The sequence below is a fragment of the Lepidochelys kempii genome, chromosome 21 (assembly GCF_965140265.1).
Source record: "Lepidochelys kempii isolate rLepKem1 chromosome 21, rLepKem1.hap2, whole genome shotgun sequence".
NCBI lineage: Eukaryota > Metazoa > Chordata > Testudines > Cheloniidae > Lepidochelys > Lepidochelys kempii.
The window spans coordinates 1,559,519-1,574,145 of NC_133276.1; the positions used below are offsets into that span (position 1 = coordinate 1,559,519).

The 14,627-nt window shown below is 40.3% G+C and overlaps 1 protein-coding gene across 7 annotated transcripts in view; it reads right to left on the reverse strand.

The window, feature by feature from the left end:
• MAGI3 (membrane associated guanylate kinase, WW and PDZ domain containing 3) overlaps window positions 1-14,627 on the reverse strand; it is a 211,945-nt gene that overhangs the window by 130,125 nt on the left and 67,193 nt on the right. For 2 of the 7 annotated variants that reach the window (XM_073319473.1, XM_073319472.1), the window contains one exon: window positions 7,899-8,044. The exons of the other annotated variants lie outside the window; for them this stretch is intronic. The gene's annotated coding sequence lies outside the window, so the exon portion shown is untranslated. The remainder of the gene's footprint in view (window positions 1-7,898; window positions 8,045-14,627) is intronic. 7 annotated transcript variants of the gene reach the window in all.

Below are 14,627 nucleotides of genomic sequence, written 5' to 3' on the forward strand. Positions count from 1 at the left end.
CTTTCCCTGCCTCCTCCTGCAGGCACTCCAGGCCTCCCCGAGCTGGGGAGTCTCTCCTTTCTCTTACTCACACAATGCACAAGCCAGTGGTGCCAGAAACCAAGATTTCAGTAGACGCCCTGCACAGGTCAAGTCTGAGTGGTGTTGCAACCCCATGCACCAGGTCACAATGCCACTCACTAAAATTTCGCCTGGCTGCCCCTCCATCTGACTGGGTCAAATTGCAGTGCCAATGAGACCACACAGCTGAAGCAAAAAGAAAAGGAGGATTTGTGGCACCTTAGAGACTAACCAATTTATTTCAGCATGAGCTTTCGTGAGCTACAGCTCACTTCATCGGATGCATACTGTGGAAAGTGTAGAAGATCTTTTTATACACACAAAGCATGAAAAATACCTCCCCCCCCCCACAAACCCACTCTCCTGTTGGTAATAGCTTATCTAAAGTGATCACTCTCCTTACAATGTGTATGATAATCAAGGTAGGCCATTTCCAGCACAAATCCAGGGTTTAACAAGAACGTCGGGGGGAGGAGGGGTAGGAAAAAAGATGGGGAAATAGGCTTGAACAGAGACTGGGAGTGGCTAAGTCATTATGCAAGGGAAACCTAAGTTAACTGTATCCAATTTGCAAATGAATTCCAATTCAACAGTCTCTCGCTGGAGTCTGGTTTTGAAGTTTTTTTGTTGTAATATCGCAACTTTCATGTCTGTAATCACGTGACCAGAGAGACTGAAGTGTTCTCTGACTGGTTTATGAATGTTATAATTCTTGACATCTGATTTGTGTCCATTTATTCTTTTACGTAGAGACTGTCCAGTTTGACCAATGTACATGGCAGAGGGGCATTGTTGGCACATGATGGCATATATCACATTGATAGATGTGCAGGTGAATGAGCCTCTGATAGCGTGGCTGATGTTATTAGGCCCTGTGATGGCATCCCCTGAATAGTTATGTGGGCACAGTTGGCAACGAGCTTTGTTGCAAGGATAGGTTCCTAGGTTAGTGGTTCTGTTGTGTGGTATCTGGTTGCTGGTGAGTATTCGCTTCAGGTTGGGGGGCTGTCTGTAGGCAAAGACTGGCCTGTCTCCCAAGATTTGTGAGAGTGTTGGGTCATCCTTCAGGCTAGGCTGTAGATCCTTAATAATGCGTTGGAGGGGTTTTAGTTGGGGGCTGAAGGTGACGGCTAGTGGCATTCTGTTATTTTCTTTGTTAGGCCTGTCCTGTAGTAGGTGACTTCTGGGAACTCTTCTGGCTCTATCAATCTGTTTCTTCACTTCCGCAGGTGGGTACTGTAGTTGTAAGAATGCTTGATAGAGATCTTGTAGGTGTTTGTCTCTGTCTGAGGGCTTGGAGCAAATGAGGTTGTATTGCAGAGCTTGGCTGTAGACAACGGATCATGTGGTGTGGTCAGGGTGAAAGCTGGAGGCATGTAGGTAGGAATAGCGGTCAGTAGGTTTCCGGTATAGGGTGGTGTTTGTGACCATCGTTTATTAGCACTGTAGTGTCCAGGAAGTGGATCTCTTGTGTGGACTGGACCAGGCTGAGGTTGATGGTGGGATGGAAATTGTTGAAATCATGGTAGAATTCCTCAAGGGCTTCTTTTCCATGGGTCCAGATAATGAAGATGTCATCAATATAGCGCAAGTAGAGTAGGGGCGTTAGGGGACGAGAGCTGAGGAAACATTGTTCTAAGTCAGCCATAAAAATGATGGCATACTGTGGGGCCATGCAGGTACCCATAGCAGTGCCGCTGATCTGAAGGTATACATTGTCCCCAAATGTGAAATAGTTATGGGTAAGGACAAAGTCACAAAGTTCAGCCACCAGGTTAGCCGTGACATTATCGGGGATAGTGTTCTTGACGGCTTGTAGTCCATCTTTGTGTGGAATGTTGGTGTAGAGGGCTTCTACATCCATAGTGGCCGGGATGGTGTCATCAGGAAGACCACCGACGGATTGTAGTTTCCTGAGGAAGTCAGTGGTGTCTCGAAGGTAGCTGGGAGTGCTGGTAGCGTAGGGCCTGAGGAGGGAGTCTACATAGCCAGACAATCCTGCTGTCAGGGTGCCATTGCCTGAGATGATGGGGTGCCCAGGATTTCCCGGTTTATGGATCTTGGGTAGTAGATAGACTATCCCAGGTCGGGGTTCCAGGGGTGTGTCTGTGCGGATTTGATCTTGTGCTTTTTCAGGAAGTTTCTTGAGCAAATGCTGTAGTTTCTTTTGGTAACTCTCAGTGGGATCAGAGGGTAATGGCATGTAGAAAGTGGTGCTGGAGAGCTGCCGAGCACAGCTGAAGCAATGGTCAATATCACCCTATCAGCATTGTATTAATTTAGTATGGGACCACTGCTTAAAACTGATAGGGTCATGGTCCCCGTGAACTCCACAATCTATGGAACTTTGACCAAGCACAAAAACCTTGGGAGGGAAGGAGGGGGCTTTGCTCCCCTAGTCTCCTCTAATTGGTGCCACTGACTGAATGTCTTTCAAAAGGAATATGAGCTAATTCAATTTACAGTTATCAGGTAGATCCTTCATGCAAGAATCACTTCGGAAAATTATGTGGTCTGCATTATGAAAGAAGTCAGACGAGATCATAATGGTCCTTTAAAATTTCTGAAGTCAGATATCTGATGAAGATCAGATTGATTAAAAAAAACAAACAACAAAAAACAAACAAACAAAAAACTTACTAGTGACACCTGATCTCCTCTAAAACTGATTTTTTTTAACTGAGTCCAAGAACTGAATTTTGCAGATGAGTTGCGGAAAATGCACTGCACTGTAATAAGTATTTTATTCCAGTAGCAACCTGATAAATGTATATATAAATATTTTCCTATCTTAACTGGAAAGAAAAAAGTGTAAATGCATCAAATCTGTTTAATGGTATTGCTGAATGGTATTACTAGAGAGTCTAAAAACAACTTACAAGTTCAACTACTTCTTTGTACTTAGTCTTTATTTCTTGTAAAGCAGGAAAATAAATGGCAGAGTCTACCAAAGCAGTTTTTCAGAAAAAGTAGCTGTGTTGGCAAAGCGAGAGCACAGAATGAGAAACCCTATCATTTTTGTCTCTAATCTCTAAACTGGTGTGAGCTAAAATATTTAAGATCAAAAGGAGCTTAGTACACAACTACTGTACAAAAACTAAGATTAAAAAAACATGCTAAGAGAAAAGTTAAGGGAACGTCCTGATAAACCATAAGACCTTTTTACTCTGGAGATATTGAGCAATAAGGAAATTCTATTTCAACTCCTTCAATACAAGTAATTAAATTGTAAATGTATATTCATAATAATAAACTGTTTCTTAGCACTGAAAAACAATAATGGCCCTCTACTGACAGACAGCTTCTGCTGATTACTCTGCTGTATAATAAAGGCTGTTACTTGGCTAAATGTTACTTGTGTCAATCTCCCTTTTAGAAAAACTAATTAAGGATCTTTTATGTAGTTGAACTATAGCTATGTCGTTAAGGAAGGAAGTTGGCCTTTCAACTGAAACCAGAAAGCCTGAAAACAAAGTTAGTAATATGGCAGAGTTGGGTGAAATTCCTAGATATGTTGCCAATCCCCTAGTTCCCCCAGCAAATTCCAGAGCATTTAGAGCATTATGAAAAATTACGTAAGTCAGAATTACAATTGTAGCTAAAGGGGAATTGTTTTGTTAAAGAAGATAGTTCAGCTTCGTCATATAAATTAGAGTGATCAAAACAAACCGAAGTTTCTAATCAGTGCTGGGAGAAGTACAGAAGGCCATTAAAACATTACCTGAAGGGAAAATTCTTCACTCCAGATGCTACTAAAATAGAGTTTTATTAGAAGAGAACAAAACCCACTGGTAATTCTTTTCTCTTCATACTCAAGAATCTTATTAATGTTATTTTAAAAATTCCTTCCTTTTCATATGTTCTTATGGTAAAGACAGAAATACAGATTACATAATTTATGTAGATTTCCCCTTTAAATAAAGATACAAAAAAATCTATTAAATTAATTTCAGCTTTAAAGTCTTAACCTCTGTTAACTAATAAGTAACACAGCCTTACTAATAAGTATTAAAACAGTGCACAACTAAGTAAATTTCAAGAAGGCATAGTAGTCAGTTCTTGGGGCTCTATTGTGTCTTCACAAACAGGACATGTGGTAAAAGCTTTCGATGGTTACTTAAGGGAAGAGTAATGATGAGAAGTTGGTAGGCAAGACACATTTGGGGGCATTGTATGACAATACAAAATACAGTAAAAACACAACTGTATAAAATTATCCATTCACCATGACTATATTAGTCTGAATCAATAAATGCAGAGTGATTTCATGCTAACATTCCTGTTTCATAAATATCTTATGTTGCTCGTTTTTTCAATGGTTTCTCAAAAACACTGGATGGAGCTATAAATAAAATAGCCTTTCCATATAGAAACTATATTATAGAAAACTACATAGATCTAGAGGAAAGAATACGATTTCATTTCACCTGAAGGGACAATAAGACAAGTAAGTAAAATGAAGCCCAGTGCTTCATATTTTGAATTAAGGGTACAGGTGTTAAGTGTGCACTGACCTGCCTGTACAATCTGTCCAAGAGTTGGGAGGTATGTGAAACACTGAAGAATCACGCAGAAGTCAAGATTTTGGGGACTGCTTTTCTCCCCCATTCTGGCCTCTATATGCCATCCCAGTAGCATACAAGAGCAGTATAGGACATACAACTGGCCAGGGGAGAATTCCCTCAGTGCAGGTACAGAAAAATTAAGCTTTATGAGATAGGGTTCTCATCTTCTGACAGGATTCAAAGGGAACTTCCTGATAAACCATAAGACCTTTCTACTCTGGCGATATTGAGCAATAAGGAAATTCTATTTCAACTCCTTCAATACAAGTAATTAAACTGTAAATGTATATTCATAATAATAAATGGTTTCTTAGCACTGAAAAACAATAATGGCCCTCTACTGACAGACAGCTTTTGCTGATTACTCTGCTGTATAATAAAGGCTGTTACTTGGCTAAATATTACTTGTGTCAATCTCCCTTTAAGAAAAACTAATTAAGGATCTGTTATGTAGTTGAACTATAGCTGTGTCATTAAAGATCTCTGCCAATTCAGGAAAAGTAAAGGAGAATATAGATTCATAGATACTAAGGTCAGAAGGGACCATTATGATGATCTAGTCTGACCTCCTGCACAACGCAGGCCACAGAATCTCACCCACCCACTCCTGCAATAAACCTCACCTATGTCTGAGCTATTGAAGTCCTCAAATCGTGGTTTAAAGACTTCAAGGAGTAGAGAATCCTCCAGCAAGTGACCCGTGCCCCATGCTACAGAGGAAGGTGAAAAACCTCCAGGGCCTCTTCCAATCTGCCCTTGAGGTGATTCAAATGTGAGAATGGTCTAATTACATCCACATGATAGATGTAGAACAACTGCCAGCAGAAGTTAGTCTTTTGTTGACAGCACTTTATAAGCATAATATCCCATTAACCAGATTCAGAGACCAATTGAAAGTTTAAAATATTAGGAAGGTTTACTCTGAAAGTGCTTGTTTAAATTTAGTTTATTATACGCTGCGCAATAAAACCTTGATAATGTATTCATGTTTAAAATGAGCACACAATAACACCAGACAATGTATCAAAATTCTGGAACAGATAAGAAAGGGCTTATAGTCTCAGACCATTTACCTAGTACAGCAAAAAAACTGAAATCTTCTTAAATGCTTTATAGTGTTTAAAAAAAGTTCATTTATTTTATGAACAGATTTAAGAAACAAAAAACATCCAAGTACCACATCATCCTATTCTGAGTATTTCACTCTACCCTGGGGCTCCTCCAAGTCTTTGTTAGCAACCTGATGCTGCCCTGACGCCCAAACAATTACCCCTTCCACTTCCTCCTGAATGGTGATTCCATTTCAATAAACAAGGACCCAAACTAAATGTTTATCCACAACGCAAACTGAGCCCAAACTGAACCTTTATTAAGGATATTCTTGGATAATTTTTCCTTCAGTGCTTTCCAGCTGTGCTCTCTTTGCACTTCTCGGACCCCCCTTAGTTACAAGCAGCTCAGCCAGTGACACTGTCACAACACCAGGAAAACAGCTACAGCGATACCAGAAACCGAAAGTACCAATTTTAAAGCGGTTTTTAAAATTCTCCAGATTTAGGAGATTAAGATTAGAATAAAAAAATTTTGGACACTTCTCTAGACAAACCTTTTGTGAATCACATATCATAAAAGTTTACACTAGCCAAAATCCTAGCTGAAGACAACGCAGCTATTCACTTACACTGAAACAAAAGGGTCACTTTGGAACAATGACAGACTTTCCATACATCGTCTCACATTCCCAACCCCTGGTGGCTGGGCAGCAGTGCAAAGCACTAGCACCCAGCCAGTTCTCTAGGGGCATATTTTAACCATTAGTAAATTTCTGTTGTAAGAGGAAATTAAACTGATGTGATTTATTGAAGTTGGTCATCAAAAGAAATTAAAGTTTTTAAGAAAAATGCTATGCCTTCCACAACACTCACTTTATTCACCTATACTTAGACAGGTTTTTGGACAACTAAATGTAAAGAACAGAGGGGCAAATAAAGTATTAACAATGCTGAAAGACACTCTGGAGCGGAGCTGGAAAAGCAATCAAAATACAGCAGGAGCTTATATTCAGCCCTTTAGCAAACTGATAACCAGTGCAATACAGGAACAGCAGAGTCAGCTGTGAAAGATGTCTAGATTTTTGAGGATCCACAGCTGAATTCCTCATCTGCCATAAAAAGTCCTTGTTTCCTGCAGAAATAAGAGGGAGAATCAGAAAAACACTGTAAGAATGTAGATGGCATTACATGGATTCATTCCTGGAGTGCCATTTGGCTAGCGTATGAACACAGCACTTGTTACCCAACTAACTCAACAGCTGCCTCAGTCTTCAAACCAGACATGTAAAATAAAACTGCATAAAGCTTGGTAACAAATAATACTGGGTCTGGCTTTTCTGAACTGAAAGGGTTTTAAATGTTGTTAGGAATATCTATTATTATCTATTACTCTCCCCCCCTCCTCCTCCTCCTCTTTAGTGTGAAACCATTTGCCAACATCAACATTTTCTGGCCAGCGAGCTTCCACTTACAACATAAAACTATTCTAATTAAAAGGTTTTCAGCAATTGGAATAGAAGCAAAATTCACCTCCTATTATAAACCAGTGGTTATTCTGCATAAAACTGATAGTGTACGTAAGTGTAGATACGTTCTGTATAAAGGCACAGTTTTAACATTATATCCCACATGAAATTATTTAGTTTCCAAAATCTAACTCCTCTCTACCTTTCTGAGAGTTGGGTGCCTAGTTTCCTGATGCCATGCATTTTATAGATCTCAGGTAGCCGTAAGAATAACCTCTTTTTAGGTGTACAAAATATATTCCAAACACTGAAATTAAGTTCTATAACAGAATTCCAAGTTACCAGGGAATTATGAAAATTCAGTGCCTAAAGTAAAGGGAGAACCTCTGGAATCAGATGTCAGAAGCAGATTTTCATAGTATCAAGTCCTAAACATGCTGCAAGCCAATTATTATTTTGGAGTTTAATAACCCAAAAAATATATTACCTATTTAGATTACAAGAATTGCTTTTTAAGGAGCCTGGCAAAACATTTTAAAATATTTTCTTTCTTCCAATTTACAGCACATCAATTAACAGATGCTCTTCCCATGATCTGGAAACCCTTAACACATTTTTAAAACTCCATCATACACAGACACCATGAACTTCAGCACCCTAGCTTGTAATTGTCGTCAGCTATAACCATGACAGATAAAAAGTGTAAAGATGCATTAAACCCTCCCCACTCTAAACTTGAATCTATCCCAAATTACCAAAGAAGTGGGGAAGCGTAACTGGAAGGTTAACGAGTCTGATTTAAGATGGACCAAGGAGGAAGCAATTTCAGAGTCTTGGGGACTTCATGGGGAACACATTGGTGGTAGCTCTGCCACTCAGCCAGCACTTCTGTAGACCTCACCTGCAGTATGGCACAAGGAGAGAGGTTGGCCTATTATAACCCTGTTCTAAACCACTGCAGACATTGTAAATTAAAACCAACACCACGAACTCCACCTTGAAACCCACAGACCTACAAGATCTCTGTCAAGCTTTCTTACAACTACAATACCCACCTGCGGAAGTGAAGAAACAGATTGATAGAGCCAGAAGAGTTCCCAGAAGTTACCTACTACAGGACAGGCCTAACAAAGAAAACAACAGAACGCCACTAGCCGTCACCTTCAGCCCCCAACTAAAACCCCTCCAACGCATTATTAAGGATCTACAACCTATCCTAAAGGATGACCCAACACTCTCACAAATCTTGGGAGACAGGCCAGTCCTTGCCTACAGACAGCCCCGCAACCTGAAGCGAATACTCACCAACCACCACACAACAGAACCACTAACCCAGGAACTTATCCTTGCAACAAAGCCCGTTGCCAACTGTGCCCACATACCTATTCAGGGGACACCATCACAGGGCCTAATAACATCAGCCATGCTATCAGAGGCTCATTCACCTGCACATCCACCAATGTGATATACGCTATCATGTGCCAGCAATGCCCCTCTGCCATTTACTTTGGTCAAACTGGACTGGCTCTACGTAAAAGAATAAATGGACACAAATCAGATGTCAAGAATTATAACATTCATAAACCAGTCGGAGAACACTTCAATCTCTCTGGTCATGCAATCACAGACATGAAGGTCGCTATCTTAAAACAAAAAAACTTCAAATCCAGACTCCAGCGAGAAACTGCTGAATTGGAATTCATTTGCAAATTGGATACTATTAATTTAGGCTTAAATAGAGACTGGGAGTGGCTAAGTCATTATGCAAGGTAGCCTATTTCCCCTTGTTCTTTCCTCTCCCCCCCCCCCCCCCCAGATGTTCTGGTTTAACTTGGATTTAAACTTGGAGAGTGGTCAGTTCGGATGAGCTATTACCAGCAGGAGAGTGAGTTTGTGTGTGTATGGGGGTGGGGGGTGTGTGAGAAAACCTGGATTTGTGCTGGAAATGGCCCACCTTGATTATCATGCACATTGTAGGGAGAGTGGTCACTTTGGATGAGCTATTACCAGCAGGATAGTGAGTTTGTGTGTGTGGTTTTTGGGAGGGGGGTGAGAGAAACTGGATTTGTGCAGGAAATGGCCCAACTTGATTATCATGCACATTGTGTAGATAGCTATCACTTTGGATGGGCTATCACCAGCAGGAGAGTGAATTTGTGTGGGGGGGTGGAGGGTGAGAAAACCTGGATTTGTGCTGGAAATGGCCCAACTTGATGATCACTTTAGATAAGTTATTACCAGCAGGACAGTGGGGTGGGAGGAGGTATTGTTTCATATTCTCTGTGTGTATATAAAGTCTGCTGCAGTTTCCACGGTATGCATCCGATGAAGTGAGCTGTAGCTCACGAAAGTTCATGCTCAAATAAATTGGTTAGTCTCTAAGGTGCCACAAGTCCTCCTTTTCTTTTTACAGACAAGAAGAAGAAGATCATCAAGTGTACCATGCAGAGAATGCAGTAAGCCACTGAAGATACAGTTACACCGCAAAACACTGGCGGTGGCAGCATGTGTAGCTACATGCATCAGTGAAAAGTAAGGTGAGGCAACAGGGAAAGGCTGTATTGGGGTGTGGGGTTAAACCCGAGCAGCACTGTGAGCCTGTGTACCAGGGATCAGGTTACCAACTCTGGAGCAAGTGGCAGAGCCATGCCAGCACAGCAGGACAGGGCTGCAGGAGCCACGGCTGTGAGTTTGCTGTGTAACTCGCCCTCCCGCCCCCTGGTATTCCCGCTCCTCTCGGGGCGGCAACCCCACAAGCCCGAGAAAGTTTGGGAACCACTATACTAGACCAAAAAAAAAGGGGAGGTTACTTTTCTGGCATAATGTAACACCTTCAGGACTGTTAAAATAGTTAACAGTTTAAGCCAGTTTTAGACAGGACATTTGGCTGTTTATGCAAACAGCGAGGCTCACATGCAATGTTAGCAACCAGCCCATTTTTTCATCTGTGCTCCATTACGCAACATCTGACTAAACTGCTCGCAATGTCTACAGATACTGGAGGAGCAGTGCAAGGCACTGAATTACATTCCACAATTTCAGAGGGTCTGAACAGCTATGACAATGGGCTGTGGTGTAATTGAGTTACAGAATTTAACAAAAGCTGTGAATCCCAGAAGACTGACTATATTGAAAAAATTAAAATTCTGTTGAGCTTCCCTGAATCGGGCTCAATCAGTTACGCTTAGATAATATAGTTTTTCCTCGTAATGGAATATTCAGAGAAGCCAAAATAAAACAATTTATAAGTGATCTAAAAAGCAGGAGCTATTGACTGAGCCATCTCAGAGTGATCTGGCCTAGTTAAAAGTTAATCAATCAAGGACATCTCCAGCCTGCTAATATTCTTGCATATTGGGGGCCACTCTCTGTACACCATACTACTGCAGTTAACATCAGCAGGAATGCTTGAGCTGAAGCCTTGTTGGTGTAAATGAGAAGGGGCTGCTGACTGGGCATTTTGTACAAAGGCTCCACACCTTTAGAACTCCTATCTTGGCCTAATTACCATCAAGACATGCCCCCAAATGCACATTTTCCTTACAATTCTGAAAACAGAGGAGAAAGGTGAATAGAATGAGTTCCTGGAGAAGGAGGTTGGTTTTAGCTTTTTTATTTTCCTGGTTTACTAGTTATGGGTCATATTGGATGACACTGTTGCACTTTAATTAGTTGCAATTTAATATCCATATCAATATTACATTATGTCAAGGACACCTAGTACATAGCCATACAAATTCTTGATTAGAGGGAGTGTAAATTCACACAAAAATAAATTCAAGTGTTTGTTATTACTTATATTAGAGATATAGTGAAAAGATTTGAAGGTCAACTCTACACTACCATTATTTCGAGGATGACAAATTTAATTAACAAAAAAATTTGACAGAATTACAAGCAGGAAAAGTGAGACTGAGTTAAATCAAGACCTGGAGATCTGCAGACTGAGATTTCTGTGAAACTACACTAGGAGTCATTCTATGTATACTTTACATGCTGCATTCGCATGAAGATGGCATGGATAGCCGAATGCATCTTTTTCCATCTCCAACCTCTAGGATTCTTAAAACGAAGAGCCCTAAAGTGAAACAGTATGAGGCTCTGGATGCCAAATTTCTCAAACGTACAAGTCAGATATGATTGTATTTATACATTGTGCTCAGTTGCACACACAAAAATGCCTTAATCATGGAGATACAGTCAGCAGAATTACCAGTGAGTAGGATTTTTTCTAATAATGCCAAGCATTCTAGCACAGCCATTATTAAACTGGAGAATGGAAGGGCACAAAGACGACTGTACAGCTGTTTCAGATATAAGATCAGACAAAGTAGCAGATATGAAGAGAACTCAATCATTAAAACAATGAATGAGTTTCAGATAAAATGCAAACACAACTGTCTCTTTCAACTTACTACTGAAAAGGAAAAATGCAACAGATTTTTTCACAAGAGACTAGCTTGATCTTCTGTACTATACATGGAGATATTTCTTTCATCTGTTTGATTTGATATTTTCTCAAAAAGAGAGCAATGCAGTGAACAAACTGGTGTTCAACTGCAAGTGCCCGTTTTTCAGCACTCTTTAAATAATTTAATTCTAGATTTCTCTGAGGATGCCTGTAAGATGACAAGAAAAACATCAAGATACTCAACCTCCCAGCAGATTGTGGATGAGCTGCATAGGCAGCATGCTTAACCCATGGAACACTTCACATCTCCCTACAGCAGGGTGTCAGAGTAATTGTGTGAAAAGAGCTTAATTTAATTTTTAATTATTGTTTGCGGGCCCTGATACAGATTTAGGACTATATACTACCCACAATCCACAGAGGAATGTTCAACCATTGGCACCAGAAAGGGTTGGGACTGAGATCCGTGGTAGAACCTCACCTTTGTGTAGTTGTCATGCTGTCTGGAGTGACTCATGACCATGAGTATCAACCTCACACCATACTGTCAAAAAGCAGGGCAGAAACCCCAAACTGGTTGTACGTTCTATAATTAGATTTCACCAACCCAGAAACAAGTGTGAACTCCTAAAGCACTGTAACAGTCTTACCATGGAGTCACAAACAGTCCCCTTGGACACTCTGGTCTATCTTGCCACCCAGACAAACTGGACTATGTGATAGATATGTCACTTCACACCAAAAATAACAATATTCAGGTTACTCCCAATCTCAAAGGACCAGCCACTTTCCCCAGGTCAATTGCGCTCAGCTCTCAAGCCAAAGACAAGGCCTGTACCCAACCCTGTAATAAACTAAAGATTTATTAACTAAGAAAAGATATTAGAGTTATTTACAAGTTTAAAACAGGGAACATACACACACAAATGAGTTACAGTCTTAGATTTCAACAGATAATATAAACTTCTATAATAAACAGCTCTGTATGTCCTTTTGGGCTGAACCACACCAAGCAGCATGGGGATCTCTTGCTTATGTTTAGGAATCTCTGACCCTAAAAGTCCAGATAGTAAAGAGATTCCAGTTTCTCCTGGTCAGGGATTTTTATCCCCTTCACCCCAAAAATCCAAGCTGATGGGATAAGTGCATGTGCAGGCCTCCCCTTCCTGGTGGGAGTGAGGAATGCAATCAACAAGGTCTGTCCTTTGATGCTAAACAAGGCCTCATTTGCTTTCAGTGGGCCATCTTGTGTGCAAGACAAGCACTTTACCTTAATTAATTCTTCCTTTCCTGTTTGGAGAGTTACACAATTACAAAAGCAGCTTTGCCTCTCCTGGAATTGACACCTTCTCATCTATTATTGGAAGTGGACTACGTCCACCCTGATCAAATTGGCCGTCAGCACTGGTTCTCCACTTGTGAGGTAACTCCCTTCTCTTCATGTGCCAGTATATTTATGTCTGCATCTATAATTTTCACTCCATGCATCTGAAGAAGTGGGATTTTTACTCACAAAAGCTTATGCTCAAATAAATCTGTTAGTCTTTAAGCTGCCACTGGACTCCTTGTTGTTTTTGTGGATACAGACTAACACGGCTACCCCCGATACGTTTACAATGCAAACACTCAATACAACTTTATACCTTGGGATACAGATATTAAAAGTAAGATTAAATACATGCAGCATCCTATAAGCATTCCATAAAGTCTAAACCCGAAGCACATTCTTATAAACACTAATATCTATTTTAACTATACTAACCCACAGGTAAGCCAAACTGGTTGCCAGGTATGCATCTATCCGTGAGGCTCTGGGCCTTTGGCATGAGCTGGCACCTGGTCTGCCAGCATGCATCACTGTAGTAGCTAAACTTTAGTTATTATTTAAGCATCTTAGTGGTACATTTGGTATCATCTGGGGGGAAAATAGGATTCCCTTTTGGGATCACCACTATATCCTCCTCTGTTTCTCCACTTCTCCCCTACGTTTTTCTCCCCCTCTCTCCTTTTCTCTCCTCTACATTTTCCTCCCTGCAGCAACTTCAAATTCTCTCTATTTAGGCTACCATCCCTGTCTTACTCCCTTTCTTATCCCACCTGCTAAAATCATTAACAATTAAATGTCAACTCCATCTCTAGTATCAACATTAGGCCTTAAGAATTAAAATCATGAATGGGAAGAACAGGCATGAGGGGAACTTACACCTCTCATAGCATTTATTGTTTGCAAACTCAGGATGATGGCATGGAATAAATATACACGTTTTGAAGGTTCTTTGAAACCACGAGGACTAGCAACTTTGGGGGTGAGGAGTGCTTTTAAAAAAAAAAAAACCCAAAGCTTAGATTTTGCAAGATATGAATTTGTCACATGGCTGACAAATATCAAATGAGTTAGATCAGACTTGAAAGCCAAATATTTGACACCACTCCTGTATAGTAGTACAAATGTGCAATTACAGAGCATCAGAAATTGTAGTTGTCATCTGACTAGATCATAATGTCAGATGTCAAGACCTTATAGAGAGATTACCAGGCTTCAATCAGGTTGCAACTTAAAAGTGCACAATAATATAATTGCCACATTCAAGAATGTAACATGCAAACATGATCTGAAAGCTACAAATCAAATTACAAAGATATTTTAAAACAAACCTGCCAATTTATTTATTTATTTTTTTAATTGTGCACTCAATCTACTGCAGAGTTTCAGTCAATAGATAATTGCCTTTCTGGACGGTGGGGATTTCTGAAATAAACAGTATTGTCTGGATTATATTCATTTATAAACAAAGAATTGTGAAATGTAGATCCTGAAACTATGAACTCCTGGAGCAGATGTGTAGCTATTATGTTTTATTGTAATAGATCCAGCTTAGAAAAACTTTCGCTTGCTGTTCAGTGACTAAATGAAAGAAACTGCTGTGCTCTAAGCCAGGGGTTCTCAGGAGAAATTTTTTGGTGGCCTCAGAGTGCAGCCACCAACTCTTGCTGCTGGCTGCTCTCACACTTTTCCCTAAAATACTTAAATCAGCTTTAGGAAAAACAAACAAATATGTGCATAGACACGTCC